Raw genomic sequence first — 18500 nt, forward strand, 5'->3', positions numbered from 1 at the left:
ACTGCGACTGACACGAAGCGCACTGACAAACGTACGGCTTGAAATAAATGCCGAACGCGGCGAAGGCTAGAAATTTTATATGGTCGGTACAGCGCCATCTCGTTAGGGCAATGGTCGAACGACGAACTAAGGCGGAGCGCCTGTTTTGTCGCTCGCTCGTTATAAATAGAGGGATTTAGGTGTGCGGCGTTTTAGATCGAGTATACTCGTCGTAACGTGCACGTCGTGTCTGTCTCGTTTTCTGTTTTTTAAACGTTTTTTTAACTCGACGACTAGAAGAGAATGCACCCAAGACCAGCGGTAAGGCGGCCAAGAAGGCCGGAAAAGCTCAAAAGAACATCTCGAAGAGCGACAAGAAAAAGAAGCGCAGGAGGAAGGAGAGTTACGCCATCTACATTTACAAGGTGTTGAAGCAGGTCCATCCCGATACCGGTATCTCCAGCAAGGCTATGTCTATCATGAACAGTTTCGTGAACGACATCTTCGAACGTATAGCTGCTGAAGCCAGTCGCCTCGCTCATTACAACAAACGTTCGACCATAACCAGCAGGGAGATCCAGACGGGCGGTGCGTCTTCTTTTGCCCGGTGAATTGGCGAAGCAACGCCGTTTCTGAAGGAACCAAGGCCGTCACCAAATACACCAGTTCAAAATAAATCCTCCTCGAGCAGCTTGGAAGTTGGTTGGAAAAAAAAGAAAAAAAATCGGTTCTTTTCAGAACCACAAATTCAACTCGAACGAATTAAAAATTTTCGTCTTCATACTATATAAGTTCCTGAGAGAAAATATAAATAGTGAAAAATATATTTAAAAAAAGTTTGACATCAGAAATGTTAATAAAAAAAGAAAAGAGTAGAGACAACGGCACGCGGTGTTCCCAAGCGGTCACCCATCCAAGTACTGACCGCGCCCGACGTTGCTTGACTTCGGTGATCGGACGAGAACCGGTAGTTTTCAACGTGGTATGGTCGTTGCCTGGTAAAATTTTCCAAGATGGTACGTTGACGATTTTTTGTGATTGTTCGATCGTTTGGATGTGACATTTTTCGATGGTACACATGTCAGAAAATGTACAAGATTTAAAAGAAGAAAAAAAAAAAATTTTTTTTTGCGAGTCGTTTTTTAGTTTTTTTTTTGCGACAAAATGACGAAAAAAAAAAACTCGTATGAGGCGTTAAATTAAATTGTTCGTTTGACGATCTCAACGAGTCACTTGCGATTAACGTAATTTAAAATTTGAGAACTTACTTACTCACTTGCTTGCTTAGATGGAAATAGCACCCACTTGAAGTAAACGCCGACACGGACCGGAGATGAATAAACTCCGAACGGACGGGGTTAATTCATGAACTGACCGTAGTACGGTCGAAGGTTCGCCGCCGCCGCTACCTGCTTTCTTTCTTAGAACTGATAACAGAGTTGGTTTCTTTGTCTGTTTCATTCATCGAAATTCCCACCACTCTGGCCGGGCCGGGCGGGGTGGGTGTGTGTTGTTTCATGATTTGTTCTCTTCTCGATTTATTCTTTTTCCGACGTCGTTCGATTCATAGAGATGTTTTCGTCGAAAGTGTGGTCGCGTTTACATTGCATTAAAATTTAATTTGTTCCAGTGCGACGATGAAACAAGAAAAAAGTTTCAAGTAAGTACGCACGCACGCACACCTACATATTTCATTTTTTAAATCTTTCGACGTTCGTAGTTTCTGCTCGAAATGTCGACTAATAGTAGGGAATGTTTTGTTGATTTGTTTGTTTTTCGTTTTTGAGAAGAACAAATGAAAATTTCGTTGGATTTCTGTCGACCGACGACCGACTGAAAATCCGCCGACATCGACGTAGTTTTATTTAGAGTGTCTGAAAAATGCAAACAATGCAAGATTTCCGTATTTTTGTTGGTTTGTGGTGTTTGGGGAGTTTTTTTTATGATTATAAAATGGTTTCGTCGAGAAAAATTGCTTCTTTCGCAATGAATTGGCAAGAAAAATTAAAAAACTCGTCCGTTCCCGTCGCTGGATGTTCGACGGTGGTCCGTCTGATTTTCCCTTTATTTTCGTAAAATTGACGAGAATTTCGCCGTCAAAACTGTTTTCGGTGATGTTTCGATGATGGGATTTCGTCGTGTGAGGTAATTTTTGAGGAAAAAATGTCGATTTTGCGAAAAAAAGTCGTTCGAAAAGTCCGTTCGTCGTACAAATTCGTTTCTCATGGTCGAGTCCGAAATTGACATCGTTTTTTTTTCCGACCTGTTCGTCAAGATCGTTTTCAAAAATCAACTCCTACGAAAGGCGAAGGTTTTATCTTCGTTCTTGAAAAAATTCGACCTTCTCGGACGTCATCTTCGACCGTTTGTGAATTTTTTTCCTACACTCTGCAGGTTCGTCGGTCGTCGCTCCGATCCGTGCTGCGTCTCTTTGCGAGGCGATTTTCGAAAAGATCGCACGTACTTTTCGACCGATTCGTTCGTGAAACTTGTAGAGGATGCTTCCAAGTTTGTCTGGTCGAAAGCGGAACTTTCCTGTTATTCGTGGAAAACGCGTAACGTCGGCGTCGAACTTGGATGTCATCTCCTTGTTTCGGAGGGTCTTTGTTCGAGTCGACGTTCGATCGGTCCTTGTTCGCTTTTGGAGGTCGGCTGGTCGTCCGGAAAACTTGAGGTTATTCAGGAGGCCATCGCCGACCGAATCGCTCATGTTCCCGCACCCGGAGGCGGTGATCTTCGCGTAAAGAGAACGATGCCATCACGCGAAAGCTGTATTCGAGGCCCACTGAATTTTCTAAACTCGACGAGAAGGCTCTCGTTTAGTCCGCGGTCCGCGCGTTTTCGAACGCGCCAACACTTTGACTTTGGCGCCCAATTCGTTCTGTAAAGTTCATTCGTTCTTTCACCGAAGAATAAGCCTACCTATAATAAAAAGAAAAAAACGCGCGCGCGATAGACGAAAATATGGCCGACGTAGAAAATCAAGCAGCTTCGACGGTCGCCGGTGCCACTTCCGGCTCCTCACCGGTGAAGAAGGAGAAGAAGCCCAAAAATCCGAGAAGCAAACCTTCTCATCCGCCCACTTCGGAGATGGTCACCAACGCCATCAAAGGCTTGAAGGAACGCGGCGGTTCTTCGTTGCAGGCGATCAAGAAATATGTCGCGGCCAACTACAAAGTCGACGCGGAAAAATTTGCGCCTTTCATCAAGAAGTACCTTAAGGGCGCCGTCGCATCCGGTTCGTTGGTCCAAACCAAAGGAAAAGGAGCTTCCGGTTCGTTCAAGTTGGCTTCTGCCGTCACCGTGCAGCTAAGGCTCCGTCCGCCACGAAAAAGAGATCTGCCGCTGCGACCGCGTCGTCATCGGCGAAATCCAAGAAGACGGGCGTTGCTAAACGTTCCGTCGCGTCAGCGCCGACGTCCGCCGAAAAAGGATCCGCCTCAAAAGCCGGTAAGAAGGCCGCCCCCGCCGCTTCGGCCAAGTCTAAGAAAACTGCCGCCGAAAAGAAGAGCGTCGCCGTATCGAAGGCTAGAAAGGCTGCGTCCGCTCCCGAAAAGAAAGCCAGCGCCGCCTCCAGATCGCCCGTCAAACCCAAGACGCCATCGAAAGCGAAGAAATCCAACAAGGCCGGTCCAACCAAGAAACCGAAAGCGCCGAAACCGAAAACGGCCAAAGCCGTCACCGCCAAAGCGAAAAAAAACCGCTTCACCCAAGAGAAAGAAGTGAAAAGTCGACGACGATGATTTAATTTTTTCAACGACGACGACGTCCTGGTGGTTTCGGGAACGTGCTCCGATCGTATATATCGACGTAGGGGCACCATCGATACAAATAAATGGCCCTTTTCAGGGCCACAATTATTTTCAAGAAACGAACGAAAGATTCGCTTGGACAATGCACATTCTGTTGAGGAGATACATACTTTCATTTGATTTTCTTGTCTATTCATTTGACTGTCGAAACAGTGTTATTACAAAGAATGATAAACTTTATTATATAATAATGTTTCAAATAGTCTCAGTTAAAAGAAAATTTAATGTGAAAGAAAAAAGCAAAAGTTTATCGTTTTATGTAAGTACGAATTTTGTGAATAAATCACATAACCTAACTTTTTTTTTTTTTTTTTTTTTTTTTCAATCTCAAAAAGTTGCATGCGCGAACGATAAATTTTCAATTCGTTGGAAAATAATTGTGGTTCTGAAAAGAACCGATTTTTTTTTTCTTCTTTTAACACCTTCGAAGATGAAGAATTTGTTAATTCTAGATGGTCGGATCGGATGGATGGATGGATGGATGGAGGAAATTTAAGCCCTCTCGCCACGAATGCGTCTCGCCAATTGGATGTCTTTCGGCATGATGGTGACACGTTTGGCGTGGATGGCGCACAAGTTGGTGTCTTCGAAGAGGCCGACGAGATAAGCCTCGCTGGCTTCTTGAAGTGCCATCACGGCCGAACTTTGGAAACGGAGATCGGTCTTGAAATCTTGGGCGATCTCTCGGACGAGACGTTGGAAAGGCAGCTTGCGGATCAAAAGTTCAGTGCTCTTTTGATAACGACGAATCTCACGAAGGGCGACCGTACCGGGCCTGTAACGGTGAGGTTTCTTGACACCTCCGGTGGCGGGAGCGCTTTTTCTGGCCGCCTTCGTGGCCAACTGTTTTCTAGGTGCCTTGCCACCGGTAGATTTACGAGCCGTCTGTTTAGTTCTCGCCATCTCGGATATCGGATGAATCAAATGAAAAGAATTAACGTAGGTAGTGGCTTGCTTGCTTGCTTCGACCGAACGACCGACCGTACGTACGAACGTTCGAAAGTCAACTGAAAATTTTCGTCGCGCCAACGGCCGTTTTATAAACTCGATGAGTCATACGGCGACGCCATTGGTGGATTCGTTTTTAACGCGAGGTGGAGCTGCCGTAACTTATAAATAGTCCCGCGGAATGAAATTTTGACGTTAGTTCCATAACGAACTTGGTCGAAGCTACGTCGTTTTGTACGAAGAATTTCCTAATTTTATCAAGATGACCGGTCGTGGTAAAGGTGGCAAAGGATTGGGAAAAGGTGGCGCCAAACGTCATCGCAAAGTTCTACGCGATAACATCCAAGGTATAACGAAACCGGCGATCAGAAGATTGGCTCGTCGTGGTGGTGTGAAACGTATTTCCGGTCTCATCTACGAAGAAACCAGAGGTGTGTTGAAGGTCTTCCTCGAGAACGTCATCCGTGACGCCGTAACTTACACCGAACACGCAAAACGTAAGACCGTCACCGCCATGGACGTCGTCTACGCCCTGAAACGTCAAGGTCGTACCCTTTACGGTTTCGGCGGTTAATTTTATCATTTTATGACGTGTATCCGCATCCTCAGAGGAATAACAACAAACCCCCCGCAGGCAAGCAAACAAACAAACAAAAAAAAACGGTTCTTTTCAGAACCACAAAATAAATCAAACGAATTAAATATGTTGCTCAATTGTGTGTTTGTCTTCAAATCGAAATGAAAATCGTACGGAGTGAGTGATCATTTTAATTTGTGATCCAGGCGGCGACTTTGACAATTTTGACAGCAGTTTTAGGTTAGAATGACCATCGTTAAAATAACGTTTTTGCCACGAAGAGTATATTTGAGGTTATGTCCAATATGGGGTAGAGTTACTCTCCTCAGACGTGACTTGAAACAAAATCTCATAGCAAATAAAACGATTGATTGTAGTATTACGGCTCACCGCTGACGACTGCTGCTGCAAGAAATTATCGAGACGGAGAGCACGTATAGGCGACCGGTGTGTGTGTGTATGTTCTTAACAGATTAATGTGCGAAATGTGAAGAAATTTACGACGAATCGGAATGTTTCTTGAATTAGATAATCAATAAATTATTATAGATAGAGTTGTCGAGTTCGTGCTTTAGTCGGGCATTGAATTTTTCTAAAAATTACGATGAAAAGTCGTAAAAATCATCTTTCTTGGTTGAATGTAATCGAAAATCTTCCGTTCAGTCTACGCTCGTATAATGAATTAATTGATCGGTTTAACTTTAAAATATCTAAAAGACTTTTTAACATGATTCTCATAGGTTGTTGTATTTTGGCGAAAAAATCAATTCGTTCGAGTTGAATTTTTGGCCCTGAGAAGGGCCGATGTGAAGATGGTTTTTATAAAAGTTTTTGTTTTTCGTTCGAGATGACGGCGGCGAAGAATTAAATTTAAGGCTTCTTTTCGGTCTTCTTGGGCAACAACACCGCCTGGATGTTGGGCAAGACACCGCCTTGGGCGATGGTAACGCCGGAAAGGAGCTTGTTTAACTCCTCGTCGTTCCTTATAGCCAATTGAAGATGTCTCGGAATGATACGGGTTTTCTTGTTATCTCTGGCGGCGTTTCCTGCCAATTCGAGAACTTCGGCGGCTAGATATTCCATTACGGCCGCCAAATAAACGGGAGCACCTGCACCCACTCTTTCGGCGTAGTTTCCTTTACGCAGAAGACGATGAATTCTGCCGACGGGAAACTGAAGTCCGGCACGACTGGAACGAGACTTCGCCTTTCCCTTCACTTTACCTCCTTTTCCTCTTCCGGACATGTTGTTATACGATATAAACAGCAAAACACCTACTGCGACTGACACGAAGCGCACTGACAAACGTACGGCTTGAAATAAATGCCGAACGCGGCGAAGGCTAGAAATTTATATGGTCGGTACAGCGCCATCTCGTTAGGGCAATGGTCGAACGACGAACTAAGGCGGAGCGCCTGTTTGTCGCTCGCTCGTTATAAATAGAGGGATTTTAGGTGTGCGGCGTTTTAGATCGAGTATACTCGTCGTAACGTGCACGTCGTGTCTGTCTCGTTTTCTGTTTTTAAACGTTTTTTTAACTCGACGACTAGAAGAGAATGCCACCCAAGACCAGCGGTAAGGCGGCCAAGAAGGCCGGAAAAGCTCAAAAGAACATCTCGAAGAGCGACAAGAAAAAGAAGCGCAGGAGGAAGGAGAGTTACGCCATCTACATTTACAAGGTGTTGAAGCAGGTCCATCCCGATACCGGTATCTCCAGCAAGGCTATGTCTATCATGAACAGTTTCGTGAACGACATCTTCGAACGTATAGCTGCTGAAGCCAGTCGCCTCGCTCATTACAACAAACGTTCGACCATAACCAGCAGGGAGATCCAGACGGCGGTGCGTCTTCTTTTGCCCGGTGAATTGGCGAAGCACGCCGTTTCTGAAGGAACCAAGGCCGTCACCAAATACACCAGTTCAAAATAAATCCTCCTCGAGCAGCTTGGAAGTTGGTTGGAAAAAAAAGAAAAAAAATCGGTTCTTTTCAGAACCACAAATTCAACTCGAACGAATTAAAAATTTTCGTCTTCATACTATATAAGTTCCTGAGAGAAAATATAAATAGTGAAAAATATATTTAAAAAAAGTTTGACATCAGAAATGTTAATAAAAAAAGAAAAGAGTAGAGACAACGGCACGCGGTGTTCCCAAGCGGTCACCCATCCAAGTACTGACCGCGCCCGACGTTGCTTGACTTCGGTGATCGGACGAGAACCAAATTCAAATTCAACAGGATTTTTATTCGGTTGAAGTTACGCATGCAATCACTAAGATAATACATATCACACTTAAGATTAACTTATGCTAATGTGTGGCGCTGATGCCTTAACCTAGCCTACATTTATTATACAATCTAAGATATTACATTTATTTTATGGCTCACCGGCAACCTTGGTTGCATACATTTGTGGTGTTTAGCCTACTTATCGGTTACCTTAATTTAGGGAAAATGAAATTTTAGTAAAAACCCTAACCTTATTATCTACTATGTACAAAGGATATTTAAAAAAACTATTTACAGTGTTGACCTCAAAGAGGTCTTGGGACTTCCGGTCCGGTTTCTGTTTCCAGGGAGCTCCTGGGCTCCTGGTTCGGTATGGTCTAGTGGTGAGGTTTCAGGGGGCTCCGGGGACTCCTGATCCTCGGATTGATGTTCCAGGGGGCTCCTGGACTCCTGTTCCGATATGGTCAGTGGCTGGTCGATTGCCGTTTACGGTTCTTCTTCCGCTGCCTTTTGCCTGTAACAAAATTCAGCGGATTATCCGGTCTAGATTGGGGACACCCGAGTGCGGGAACTTGTGAGTTCCTGCTGGGTGTTTGAGGGATTGTTTGAGAAGAGGTACGTGCCGCACCTGCTTCTCGTAGAATTTATCGGAAAGGGAATGGATGTAATGGTGTAGGAGTGGAAGATTCGCGTCCTGATGAAGTTGACGGAGCGGAGTGTATCTGTCTGCGTTAAGGGCAAGTCTTAAGCATTTATTTTGAAATCTTTGCAAAGGAATTAGTGGAGTGTGTGGTTTGTGCCGGTAGATGGGCGCTGCGTATGTTATGATGGGGCGTAAGATGCATTTGTACAGAAGCAACTTATTTTTCGTGTTTAGATAGTTGTTTTTGACCAACAATGGGTACAATTGCTTGAGGACGGCTTCACCTTTTTGTCTCGTTTTCTTTATGTGTTCATTTAGGTTTAGCCTTTTGTCTAGGGTGACTCCTAGATATTTCACAGAGTTCTTAATTTCAATTTCACTGTCCCCTACCTTTAGTTTTTTATTGATCTTTAGCCCGGTGAATCTTTTTGCAAAAATGACCGTTTCCGTTTTGTCCGCGTTGAGTTTAATCTTCCATTTCGCGTAGAATTTCTCGAGTTGATTAATGTGGATCTGAACTTGTTTGAGTGCGACCTGACCCGAATGAGACTTAGCGTAGATGGCGGTGTCGTCCGCGTACAAAGCTAAATTGGTTTGTGCGAATTTAGTGATGTCATGAATGTAAATATTAAATAGTATTGGCCCAAGCACTGAGCCTTGTGGGACTCCCGCATTTATTGATTTCATTTCCGACTTTTCGCCTTCTACCTTTACTCTGAACTTTCTCTCTGTTAAGTACGAGTTTATTAATTTAGTAATGTGCGTCGGGAACTTCAATTGAATCATTTTGTAAATTAGTCCTTTTGTCCAGACTTTATCAAATGCTTTTTCAATATCAAGACATGTCATTGCTGTTATGCTTTTCGTGTTGTAATTATTGGTTATGTCATTTATTAGTCTGAGGACTTGCTGTGTGGTATTATGTCGTTCCCGAAAACCAAATTGCTCTGGCGGTAAAATTTTGTTTTCTTTAATGTGCTTATTAATTCGTTTTTGGATTACCTTTTCCGCAACTTTTGATATTGTTGGTAGAAGGCTAATTGGTCTGTATGCGTTTGGTGCATTGGGGTTTTTCCCCGGTTTCAAAATGGGGATGACATCTGCTACTTTAAGTTTTTCCGGGAAGATACAAAGATTAAGCATGGCATTTATTATATTCGTTAGTTGTTTTACAGCTTTCGCTGTAAGATTTTTCAGTATTCTGTTTTCAATGCCGTCATTTCCCGGGGCTTTGTTATTCGGTAAAGTGCTTATGATTTTTGCGATTTCTGTGGGTTTGACGGCCGTAGGCGCGTCTATCTGGGAATTGTCACTATTGAAAGAGTTTACTGTTTCAATTATTTCTGTTTGTTCGGGTGTGTTGTGATTATCACTTGTGTGGATCGTTTCATAATATGTTGCCAGTGTGTTTGCTTTTTCCACATTATTAAATGCTGTGTTGTTATTGGATTTAAGGATAGAGATGGGGGTAAATCGTCTTTTGAGAGCTTTTGTCATTTTCCATAGAGAATTATCGTGCGGATTTAATTTGCCAAGTTTTGTTTCCCATTTGTTCTGTCTGAATTCTTTTATTTCTTGTTTAATTTCTCTGGTTAATTCAGATGCTTGGTTTTTGAAAAATGGGTCTCGTGTTCTTTGGTACAGTTTTCTGATTCGGTTCTTGAGTTTTATTTTCTCTATGGTTGCTTTCGGAATTTCGTCTCGAAAAGGATTTATTGTTTTCGTCGTCGTGACTTGGTCTTTGGCCTTCTGGATGGCCTTAATGAACAGTTCAATCTGTTTATCAAGATCATCTTTCGTGCCAATGATTTCCGTCAGTTCAACATGTCTGTCAAGGGTTTTGCGGAAGAGGGGCCAGTTGGTTTGTTTATAGGAATTGATTTGGATTGTTTTGTCTTTGATTGTCATGTCAGGAATCTCAAGAATCACAGGATTGTGATCCGAGTTGAGTGCGGTCACTGATCTGGGTTCTGAGATTACCATGTTTTTCGTGATTGTCAAGTCAATGTAGGTAGGTGTCATGCCGTTAATTGGGAAATGAGTTGGATCAGCAGTTCTGTTAATTATCAAGCTTGTGTTTTCTACGTAATTGTAGAGCCTGAACCCGTTACTATTGTTTGCGTGACAACCCCAGCTTGTGTGTCTCGCATTGAAGTCCCCGAGAATTAATTGTTTTCTTCCCAGATTATTGATTATGTCTAAATCCGCGTCCCTAATTGAGTTGATTGGTCGGTTGTAAACTGATGTTATGAAAATGTTGTTCTCGATCTTAATCGTTAGGGTTTCGAGGAATCTTACATTTGGGGTGGGAATGTGTTCAAAGGGGACGTCATTACGGATTAGGAGAGCAACCCCACCTCCCCTAATGACATCCGTTCTGTCCTTTCTGAGAACCGTGTAATTGGTGAATTTAAGCCGATCTTTACTTTTGAGACGCGTTTCGCTAATTGCCATAATGTGAATTCCACCATTTTTAATAAAATTCAATAATTCCGCAGCTTTTTCATGCAGACCGTTTGCGTTCCAGTGAACTATCGTCAATTTACAGCTCATAGCCAGCGTCTCCCATTTTGGATAGAACGTCTATGCAGACGAACAGCTTTTCTTGTTGAGACTGGCATTTTTCAAGTGCATTGTTCAGTTCTTTAAGTATTATGAGCAGATTTTTCATATTTACATTTTTGTTCAGCCTGGAAATTTCGGCGTTTATTTTACAAAATTCTGTCATGCTGCTTGTTTCTGGAATTTTCGTTTTGGTTGGTGTTTGCCTTGTTAAAATTGGCGAATTTGCTGCGCTCGTTGAAGGCGTCGGCAGAGGCGGAAATGATTTATTAGTAAAAACAATGGACTCACCTGTTGGTTTCTTTGGCTGGGTCCACGGATTGACCTTTGGGATCGGCGCGGGGGCTAATTTAGCCCTCTTGTTGGCGACCTTCTGACGCCTTTCTTCTTGGAGTTCCTCGATGCGGGTTACCTTGGCGATGTAGACCTCGCACGTGGTTTGCGAGGCAGCGTGTCCTTGTTTCCCGCAGTTGGCACATTTGGGAATGTACGTCGGGTCGGGCTTATGGGGGCAGTCGCGGGTCCAGTGGTACTGGGAGCATCTTACGCACGTCGGTTCGAGGTTACAGTTCCTCGTGCCGTGGCCCCATGCCTGGCACCGGTGGCACTGTGTCATCTTCTTCTTATTGAGGTATTTCTCGAAACGCACCCTGACGTTGAGAATCGCCCGACATTTCTTGTTGAGTGACTCGGCAGTCTCGCTGTCGGTCACTGTTGCGATGTAATGGGGCCTCTTGGTGTTGGGCCCCATTTTCCTCACATTGGTGGCTTCGATCTTGCAGTTCTTGAGCTCTGCAAGAACGGATTCGGGCTCAGGGTTGTTGTCCAAACCCTTAATGACGAACGTTGACGTTTTGAGTCCTTTTGGTGTGAACGTGTGGAACTCTACTTTTCCAGTCGTGAGGTTGTTTCTCATCTTCGTGTGGATGTCTGTTGTGTTGGGGTACACAAGGGTCTTCTCCCTTGTGTAACGGACCTGGTAACCGTTGTCGCAATCCGCGAACAATTCTTTGAGACGGTTGTGCGTTATGTTCCGGCCGTGGATGATGATCGGCGGCGGTCTCCTTTCGTTCGCGGTCGCGGTGGTTTTTGTCCTGGAGGATGTTTCCTCCGTCTCCATGTTGTCTTCTTCATCCTCTTCATCAGAAGAGATTGGTTGAAATCGGTTAGCGTCGATTGGTACTGGCACGTACCTCACCTTTTGTTTCACTTTTTTCACCGTTTTCTTCGGCTTCAGCCAGTTGAGGCTCGAACTGGCCATGTTTTCGGTGGTCAGTGCAGGCTTAACCAGCCTGCGCTGTATCGAACTTGGTTTAATTCCTCTTGTTGTTAAAACAACAATTGGGACACGATTCACTTTATTCAAGGCACGTGGCACTTTGCACTGTGGTCACAACTTAAACACTGAGAGGGGGAGCTCTCTATCGCACGTCCGTTCGCTACGAGCGCTCGGACAAGACTGGGACGAGAACCGGTAGTTTTCAACGTGGTATGGTCGTTGCCTGGTAAAATTTTCCAAGATGGTACGTTGACGATTTTTTGTGATTGTTCGATCGTTTGGATGTGACATTTTTCGATGGTACACATGTCAGAAAATGTACAAGATTTAAAAGAAGAAAAAAAAAAAATTTTTTTTTGCGAGTCGTTTTTTAGTTTTTTTTTTGCGACAAAATGACGAAAAAAAAAAACTCGTATGAGGCGTTAAATTAAATTGTTCGTTTGACGATCTCAACGAGTCACTTGCGATTAACGTAATTTAAAATTTGAGAACTTACTTACTCACTTGCTTGCTTAGATGGAAATAGCACCCACTTGAAGTAAACGCCGACACGGACCGGAGATGAATAAACTCCGAACGGACGGGGTTAATTCATGAACTGACCGTAGTACGGTCGAAGGTTCGCCGCCGCCGCTACCTGCTTTCTTTCTTAGAACTGATAACAGAGTTGGTTTCTTTGTCTGTTCATTCATCGAAATTCCCACCACTCTGGCCGGGCCGGGCGGGGTGGGTGTGTGTTGTTTCATGATTTGTTCTCTTCTCGATTTATTCTTTTTCCGACGTCGTTCGATTCATAGAGATGTTTTCGTCGAAAGTGTGGTCGCGTTTACATTGCATTAAAATTTAATTTGTTCCAGTGCGACGATGAAACAAGAAAAAAGTTTCAAGTAAGTACGCACGCACGCACACCTACATATTTCATTTTTTAAATCTTTCGACGTTCGTAGTTTCTGCTCGAAATGTCGACTAATAGTAGGGAATGTTTTGTTGATTTGTTTGTTTTTCGTTTTTGAGAAGAACAAATGAAAATTTCGTTGGATTTCTGTCGACCGACGACCGACTGAAAATCCGCCGACATCGACGTAGTTTTATTTAGAGTGTCTGAAAAATGCAAACAATGCAAGATTTCCGTATTTTTGTTGGTTTGTGGTGTTTGGGGAGTTTTTTTTATGATTATAAAATGGTTTCGTCGAGAAAAATTGCTTCTTTCGCAATGAATTGGCAAGAAAAATTAAAAAACTCGTCCGTTCCCGTCGCTGGATGTTCGACGGTGGTCCGTCTGATTTTCCCTTTATTTTCGTAAAATTGACGAGAATTTCGCCGTCAAAACTGTTTTCGGTGATGTTTCGATGATGGGATTTCGTCGTGTGAGGTAATTTTTGAGGAAAAAATGTCGATTTTGCGAAAAAAGTCGTTCGAAAAGTCCGTTCGTCGTACAAATTCGTTTCTCATGGTCGAGTCCGAAATTGACATCGTTTTTTTTCCGACCTGTTCGTCAAGATCGTTTTCAAAAATCAACTCCTACGAAAGGCGAAGGTTTTATCTTCGTTCTTGAAAAAATTCGACCTTCTCGGACGTCATCTTCGACCGTTTGTGAATTTTTTTCCTACACTCTGCAGGTTCGTCGGTCGTCGCTCCGATCCGTGCTGCGTCTCTTTGCGAGGCGATTTTCGAAAAGATCGCACGTACTTTTCGACCGATTCGTTCGTGAAACTTGTAGAGGATGCTTCCAAGTTTGTCTGGTCGAAAGCGGAACTTTCCTGTTATTCGTGGAAAACGCGTAACGTCGGCGTCGAACTTGGATGTCATCTCCTTGTTTCGGAGGGTCTTTGTTCGAGTCGACGTTCGATCGGTCCTTGTTCGCTTTTGGAGGTCGGCTGGTCGTCCGGGAAAACTTGAGGTTATTCAGGAGGCCATCGCCGACCGAATCGCTCATGTTCCCGCACCCGGAGGCGGTGATCTTCGCGTAAAGAGAACGATGCCATCACGCGAAAGCTGTATTCGAGGCCCACTGAATTTTCTAACTCGACGAGAAGGCTCTCGTTTAGTCCGCGGTCCGCGCGTTTTCGAACGCGCCAACACTTTGACTTTGGCGCCCAATTCGTTCTGTAAAGTTCATTCGTTCTTTCACCGAAGAATAAGCCTACCTATAATAAAAAGAAAAAAACGCGCGCGCGATAGACGAAAATATGGCCGACGTAGAAAATCAAGCAGCTTCGACGGTCGCCGGTGCCACTTCCGGCTCCTCACCGGTGAAGAAGGAGAAGAAGCCCAAAAATCCGAGAAGCAAACCTTCTCATCCGCCCACTTCGGAGATGGTCACCAACGCCATCAAAGGCTTGAAGGAACGCGGCGGTTCTTCGTTGCAGGCGATCAAGAAATATGTCGCGGCCAACTACAAAGTCGACGCGGAAAAATTTGCGCCTTTCATCAAGAAGTACCTTAAGGGCGCCGTCGCATCCGGTTCGTTGGTCCAAACCAAAGGAAAAGGAGCTTCCGGTTCGTTCAAGTTGGCTTCTGCCGTCACCGGTGCAGCTAAGGCTCCGTCCGCCACGAAAAAGAGATCTGCCGCTGCGACCGCGTCGTCATCGGCGAAATCCAAGAAGACGGGCGTTGCTAAACGTTCCGTCGCGTCAGCGCCGACGTCCGCCGAAAAAGGATCCGCCTCAAAAGCCGGTAAGAAGGCCGCCCCCGCCGCTTCGGCCAAGTCTAAGAAAACTGCCGCCGAAAAGAAGAGCGTCGCCGTATCGAAGGCTAGAAAGGCTGCGTCCGCTCCCGAAAAGAAAGCCAGCGCCGCCTCCAGATCGCCCGTCAAACCCAAGACGCCATCGAAAGCGAAGAAATCCAACAAGGCCGGTCCAACCAAGAAACCGAAAGCGCCGAAACCGAAAACGGCCAAAGCCGTCACCGTCAAAGCGAAAAAAACCGCTTCACCCAAGAGAAAGAAGTGAAAAGTCGACGACGATGATTTAATTTTTTCAACGACGACGACGTCCTGGTGGTTTCGGGAACGTGCTCCGATCGTATATATCGACGTAGGGGCACCATCGATACAAATAAATGGCCCTTTTCAGGGCCACAATTATTTTCAAGAAACGAACGAAAGATTCGCTTGGACAATGCACATTCTGTTGAGGAGATACATACTTTCATTTGATTTTCTTGTCTATTCATTTGACTGTCGAAACAGTGTTATTACAAAGAATGATAAACTTTATTATATAATAATGTTTCAAATAGTCTCAGTTAAAAGAAAATTTAATGTGAAAGAAAAAAGCAAAAGTTTATCGTTTTATGTAAGTACGAATTTTGTGAATAAATCACATAACCTAACTTTTTTTTTTTTTTTTTTTTTTTTTTCAATCTCAAAAAGTTGCATGCGCGAACGATAAATTTTCAATTCGTTGGAAAATAATTGTGGTTCTGAAAAGAACCGATTTTTTTTTTCTTCTTTTAACACCTTCGAAGATGAAGAATTTGTTAATTCTAGATGGTCGGATCGGATGGATGGATGGATGGATGGAGGAAATTTAAGCCCTCTCGCCACGAATGCGTCTCGCCAATTGGATGTCTTTCGGCATGATGGTGACACGTTTGGCGTGGATGGCGCACAAGTTGGTGTCTTCGAAGAGGCCGACGAGATAAGCCTCGCTGGCTTCTTGAAGTGCCATCACGGCCGAACTTTGGAAACGGAGATCGGTCTTGAAATCTTGGGCGATCTCTCGGACGAGACGTTGGAAAGGCAGCTTGCGGATCAAAAGTTCAGTGCTCTTTTGATAACGACGAATCTCACGAAGGGCGACCGTACCGGGCCTGTAACGGTGAGGTTTCTTGACACCTCCGGTGGCGGGAGCGCTTTTTCTGGCCGCCTTCGTGGCCAACTGTTTTCTAGGTGCCTTGCCACCGGTAGATTTACGAGCCGTCTGTTTAGTTCTCGCCATCTCGGATATCGGATGAATCAAATGAAAAGAATTAACGTAGGTAGTGGCTTGCTTGCTTGCTTCGACCGAACGACCGACCGTACGTACGAACGTTCGAAAGTCAACTGAAAATTTTCGTCGCGCCAACGGCCGTTTTATAAACTCGATGAGTCATACGGCGACGCCATTGGTGGATTCGTTTTTAACGCGAGGTGGAGCTGCCGTAACTTATAAATAGTCCCGCGGAATGAAATTTTGACGTTAGTTCCATAACGAACTTGGTCGAAGCTACGTCGTTTTGTACGAAGAATTTCCTAATTTTATCAAGATGACCGGTCGTGGTAAAGGTGGCAAAGGATTGGGAAAAGGTGGCGCCAAACGTCATCGCAAAGTTCTACGCGATAACATCCAAGGTATAACGAAACCGGCGATCAGAAGATTGGCTCGTCGTGGTGGTGTGAAACGTATTTCCGGTCTCATCTACGAAGAAACCAGAGGTGTGTTGAAGGTCTTCCTCGAGAACGTCATCCGTGACGCCGTAACTTACACCGAACACGCAAAACGTAAGACCGTCACCGCCATGGACGTCGTCTACGCCCTGAAACGTCAAGGTCGTACCCTTTACGGTTTCGGCGGTTAATTTTATCATTTTATGACGTGTATCCGCATCCTCAGAGGAATAACAACAAACCCCCCGCAGGCAAGCAAACAAACAAACAAAAAAAAAACGGTTCTTTTCAGAACCACAAAATAAATCAAACGAATTAAATATGTTGCTCAATTGTGTGTTTGTCTTCAAATCGAAATGAAAATCGTACGGAGTGAGTGATCATTTTAATTTGTGATCCAGGCGGCGACTTTGACAATTTTGACAGCAGTTTTAGGTTAGAATGACCATCGTTAAAAGAACGTTTTTGCCACGAAGAGTATATTTGAGGTTATGTCCAATATGGGGTAGAGTTACTCTCCTCAGACGTGACTTGAAACAAAATCTCATAGCAAATAAAACGATTGATTGTAGTATTACGGCTCACCGCTGACGACTGCTGCTGCAAGAAATTATCGAGACGGAGAGCACGTATAGGCGACCGGTGTGTGTGTGTATGTTCTTAACAGATTAATGTGCGAAATGTGAAGAAATTTACGACGAATCGGAATGTTTCTTGAATTAGATAATCAATAAATTATTATAGATAGAGTTGTCGAGTTCGTGCTTTAGTCGGGCATTGAATTTTTCTAAAAATTACGATGAAAAGTCGTAAAAATCATCTTTCTTGGTTGAATGTAATCGAAAATCTTCCGTTCAGTCTACGCTCGTATAATGAATTAATTGATCGGTTTAACTTTAAAATATCTAAAAGACTTTTTAACATGATTCTCATAGGTTGTTGTATTTTGGCGAAAAAATCAATTCGTTCGAGTTGAATTTTTGGCCCTGAGAAGGGCCGATGTGAAGATGGTTTTTATAAAAGTTTTTGTTTTTCGTTCGAGATGACGGCGGCGAAGAATTAAATTTAAGGCTTCTTTTCGGTCTTCTTGGGCAACAACACCGCCTGGATGTTGGGCAAGACACCGCCTTGGGCGATGGTAACGCCGGAAAGGAGCTTGTTTAACTCCTCGTCGTTCCTTATAGCCAATTGAAGATGTCTCGGAATGATACGGGTTTTCTTGTTATCTCTGGCGGCGTTTCCTGCCAATTCGAGAACTTCGGCGGCTAGATATTCCATTACGGCCGCCAAATAAACGGGAGCACCTGCACCCACTCTTTCGGCGTAGTTTCCTTTACGCAGAAGACGATGAATTCTGCCGACGGGAAACTGAAGTCCGGCACGACTGGAACGAGACTTCGCCTTTCCCTTCACTTTACCTCCTTTTCCTCTTCCGGACATGTTGTTATACGATATAAACAGCAAAACACCTACTGCGACTGACACGAAGCGCACTGACAAACGTACGGCTTGAAATAAATGCCGAACGCGGCGAAGGCTAGAAATTTATATGGTCGGTACAGCGCCATCTCGTTAGGGCAATGGTCGAACGACGAACTAAGGCGGAGCGCCTGTTTGTCGCTCGCTCGTTATAAATAGAGGGATTTTAGGTGTGCGGCGTTATTCTCTGACGACCTGTCGTGCTGAGAACATCACTTGTGAATTCGCTCGAAGCCACAAATCTCCAAACCATCTTTCGAAATGGCCGCATCTGGTACCTGGGACCTCAACACCATGACGGTGGACACCTTGGATCGCTTGATGGAAGTGATCGCCATGCGTCGGGAATTTCTCGTCGCAATGGGTGCCCCGTCAACGTCTGAGCCCCAACCCAATTCGGCCCCCATCGACTCCGACCCGGAAATGGACGTGGAAGTCCGCGAAGAGGGTGAAGCCAAGAAGAAAGGAAAGAAGAGACAATCGAAGGAAGAACAAGAAGAAGGGTACGAAAACCCCAAAAGAACGTCGAAAAGATCGACTCCGAAAACCCCCAAACCCGTGGAGACGAAGAACATCTTCGAAAAACTCCGCAACGACGACCATCAAGACGAACCGGAAAACGAGAA

At 44.4% G+C, this 18500-nt stretch overlaps 1 non-coding gene across 1 annotated transcript; it reads right to left on the reverse strand.

Moving 5' to 3' along the window:
• Positions 1 to 855: 855 nt before the first annotated feature.
• Positions 856 to 975, reverse strand: LOC148165622 (5S ribosomal RNA). Its single transcript, XR_015771310.1, has one exon. It is a non-coding gene; the product is annotated as a 5S ribosomal RNA (ribosomal RNA).
• Between the last annotated feature and the right edge of the window lie 17525 nt (positions 976 to 18500).

This window comes from Gnatocerus cornutus, unplaced genomic scaffold, assembly GCF_029298725.1.
Source record: "Gnatocerus cornutus isolate USDA-ARS CGAHR unplaced genomic scaffold, icGnaCorn1.1 ctg00000266.1, whole genome shotgun sequence".
NCBI classification, from domain to species: domain Eukaryota; kingdom Metazoa; phylum Arthropoda; class Insecta; order Coleoptera; family Tenebrionidae; genus Gnatocerus; species Gnatocerus cornutus.